This window comes from Elephantulus edwardii, unplaced genomic scaffold (assembly GCF_000299155.1).
Source record: "Elephantulus edwardii isolate Elephantulus edwardi_28Jun2011 unplaced genomic scaffold, EleEdw1.0 scaffold00184, whole genome shotgun sequence".
In the NCBI taxonomy this organism is placed as follows: domain Eukaryota; kingdom Metazoa; phylum Chordata; class Mammalia; order Macroscelidea; family Macroscelididae; genus Elephantulus; species Elephantulus edwardii.
Window position 1 is genome coordinate 5,883,551 of NW_006399934.1, and position 4,334 is coordinate 5,887,884.

The following is a 4,334-nucleotide window of genomic DNA, read 5'->3' on the forward strand; positions in this document are numbered from 1 at the left end:
CTTTTTTCATCTTTCCAGCCTCATACATATTAGCTATAGTAAGCAAAGATTAACACTATTCTGGTGCTATAGTTAGTTGAAAATTGTACTGCAAATTCTCTGATTGTTCAAAGCTACCAGTTGCTCTATGGTAGAAAGATGGGCAATCTCCTCCTGTGTTATTTGCAGCCAACAAAAACCTACTGAAGGGTTAGCTATGAGTTGATTCTAACTCTACAACAATGAGTTTATTTTGTGTAACATGAATAATAAAAATCATATTAGTTAATATGTATAAAAAGTATATTGCAGTGTCTAGCGTACAAGGAATCATTAAGGATTGTTGTTGTTGTTTTTTAGCATCACTGACCCATGGCTGACCCTCCAGCATGTTCTCAGAGGCATAGGGAGAGATTGCCCATCCTTAGCTGGTAGTATTGCTGCTGTTTTCCTATTTTTATTTCCCACTACTAGCCTAGGATAGCTGTCATCAAAGAGCATTGTTTACATCTTAACCATCAATAGCTTTGTGTGGCCTCTCACAGAATGGTTCTGAGATTTAATGCAAAAGATACTATGAAAACTTCTTTTTAGTATGATAACATCAGAAAGGTTATCTGTAATTGACACACTGAGACACCCAGAACTGTGCTTCTCCCATAAATTATTTTATTATCCTACAACACTGCTTGCTGAAACTGAGGAAGACCTGAAGCACTTGCTGCAGAAAGTCAAGAATTGCAGCCTTCACTATGGACTGAAGCTCAATATCAAGAAAATAAATATTCTCACCACTGAGCCTATTGACAGCATCTTGATAGATAATGAAGAGATTAAGATTGTTAACATGTTTGCTTGACTCCACAATCAACACTCTTGGTACCAGCAGCCAGGAAATTAAAAGACAAATTACATTGGAAAAGTCTGCTGTCAGACACCTCTCCAAAGTACTGAAGAGCAGCAATGTCTGTCTGGAGACTAAGGTGTGTCTGATCCAGACCATAGTCTTTGCAATTACTTGTTGTGCATCAGAAAGCTGGGATGACAGAAGGAGAATTGATACCTTTGAATTGTGGTGCTGGAGAAGAGTGTTAAATATATGACTGCTAGGAAAACAAACAGGTTTGTCCTAGAGGGGGTGAGACCAGGCTGCTCCTTGGAGGCAAGGATTCTGAAGCTTCATCTGACATACTTTGGACATGTTGCAAGGCGGGATCAGTCTTTGGAGAAGATGTCATGCTTGCAAAGGTGAAGGGACAGTGCAAGAGAGGAAGACCCACGATGAGAGGGATTGATTCAGTGACTGGGTAATGGGATTAGGTGTGTCAGACAATAAGACTGGCACAGGATAAAGCAGGGTTTAGGGCTGTTGTGGGCAGGTTCGCTGTGAGTCTCAGGTGACTCAACGGCACATTAACAATGACAACAACATGTGAATAAACTTCATTTTCAGAAATATTAGATTTTTTTATGAAACACACTTCACCACTTAGGAAAAAGAGTATTATAAGAACAAAATATCTTTATCAGGCTAATCTTCTTCACTGGACTAGGTTTTTAGGGATTTTTTTGCTGTTAATGTATTGCTTAACTAAAATACTTGAACAAATAAAAAGTAAAATAATTTCTTCCCCGAAATAAATCTGAGTCTAAAATGTACTGTAAAGACTTGTCTCCTGGCAGTAGTTCCTTGGCATTGCAAACATATTTTATAACTATGAACAAATAATTACTCAAATTCTTATATAAAATAGCTTCATAAATGTACACTTCTAGTGTAAATCTCTGAAATTAGAACACTAGCTAAAGGGAGCTCTGGTTGTTTTGTCTGCAGGAAGTTGTGCTACCAACACAAAGATGGTGCCTCTGCAGATTCAAATCTACCTGCAAATCTGAGTAAGAAAAATGAGCAATCTCCTCCTGCACACCTTACAACCTCATAGGGCCAACTGTCAGTTCTGCCACAGCAGCAAGGGGTTTGAATTTCAGGGGACCGGGGGTGGGGGAGGGGAATAAGAACACAAAGTTTGTGCTTAGTAGTCTTGCGGTCAACACTCTTGGCACCAGCAGCCAGGAAATTAAAAGACATAATACGATGAGAAAGTCTGTGGTTAGAGACCTCTCTAAAGTGCTGAAAGTGCAAGGATGTCAGTCTGGAGACTAAGGTGCACCTGATACAGACCATGGTCTTTGCAGTCACTCGCTATGCTGGACAATGACTAGGGATGATAGAAGGAAAATTGATGCCTTTGAGCTGTGGTGTTGGGGAAGAGTATTGAATGTACCATGGACTGCAGGGAAAACAAACAGGTTTGTCCTGGAGAGGGTGAAGCCAGGCTGCTCCTTGGAGGCATGGATTCTGAAGCTTCGTCTGACATACTTTGGACATGTTGCAAGGAGGGACCAGTCCTTGGAGAGGGACATCATGCTTGGGAGGGTGGAGAGACAGCGTAGGAGAGGAAGACCCTCGATGAGATGGATTGATTCAGTGACAGGGGTGGTGGGGTTGGGTGTGTCGGAGATGGTGAGATTGGCACAGGATAGGGCAGAGTTTAGGGCTGTTGTACATAGGGTTGCTATGAGTCGCAGGCGACTCGACGGCACATAAAAACAACAACAGTCTTGCTAAAAGAAATATACACAAGCCAAATATTTATCTATGTTCAGCATTCTCAATTTTAATTAAAGAAATGGAAAGTAAAATGTTAGAGTTTCTAAGGACAACTAAATTCTTTATTTGGCTAAATAGGTGGAACTTGACAAGACTCTTTTTTGTTGTTGCTTTTTCCTTTTATTGTTATTTAAGTGAAAGTTACAGAGAAAACTAGTTACTCACTCAATCATTTATAAACATTTTGTTTTACGGTATTGATTACTTCTGTCACATCACAACAGTGCACATAACACGTCCTCCCTATAATTCTTATTTCCTTGCTTCCTTCTATCCTCTTATTTCCTTCCTTTTGACCTTTCCTTAGGAAATATTAGGAAAATATTGCCCCTTTTTAGTTTGAATAGGTGATGTTTCTAGGAACTAAGTACTTAACTGCTCTTTCACCTTTTATACCTGTCTTTGGTTTAGATGAAAGTTGAGTTACAGGAAAAAGTTCAGTTCCAGACTTAAATGGTGACTAAGAGTCATTGTTTAAGTGTCTTTTAGTCTCTATCAGATCAGTAATCCAGACCATTTTTACAGTTTGGGGGGGGGGGGTCTGTTTTTTTTATTTTATTTTATTTTATTTTATTAGTTTTAATGAACATTTACAGAGATTTTGGGTTTTCATTCATTCATTGTTGCACTATTTTCTCCACCCTCATCCCCAGTTCGTTCTTCTCCCCACCCCCAATGTCTGTTTTAATTGTCCAATTGCCACAGTGCTTGTCAAAGCCAGTTCTGATTAATCTCCTTTGTCAGTGTGTCCCTGGCCATTCCCTAACACTCCTTCCTGAGAGAGACTTCACCCTGAGTCATAAGGAAAAGGGGATGGCCTATTCTCTTAGCTACTTCCTGCTGAAAAGGGATGCTGTGGGTTTCAGGGTGAAGGTCTTCTCTCACTACTCTAAAGGGCCCCTTTGGCAGTAGGAAACACATAGACTATTATGGAGATTGATTTTGGAATTTAGATGCACTGTTATCAATTGTGCTTAGCCATACGTGTTCATATCCTTGAAGATGTATCATGGAAGTGTTGCAGCCTAGAAGATAAAAATTTAACTAACAAGTTAAAAGTGCATAAGTCAAAAATTGAAGAGCAATAATATTCTGAGTAGAGGTTCTAATAGTGGCACAAATCAAGTAACAGAGGTAAGGTGGTTCCATTGCCATCCTTACTCTAACTTAATTCTTTTTTTTTTTAATTTAAATTTGTTATTAATTTCAGTGAAAATTTACAGAGGCTTTGGATTTCCATTCATTCATTTACAGTTTGGGTTTTGTTCTACTTTTTATCCCCCTCTAATCTGGGCCTTCTATTATGAACTCTTTTGGAGGGTCAGCAGTCATAACCAGTGGTAACCAAAAGTAGTAACCAGGCACCATTTAATGCTTCTAATCTCAGATTCATGAAGGGGTTAAGTTTCATAAGATCTATAAGTACTATAGGGAGCTCTGGTGGCCTAATGGTAAGAAATTGTGCTGAACTGCAATCCCAAATGACCTGGTTCAAATTTACCAGCTTCTCAAAGGGAGAAAAAATTAAATTGCCTCTGAAAACCCACTGATTCCAGCTAAAGTGGAACACAATAACAACATTAGTACTGTGGATTAATTACTCCATGTATCTTCGATTTTCTGTACTCTTCATTGTGACAGACAGGAGAAGACCTATAGATGCAATTTGGATGGCTGCTCACAA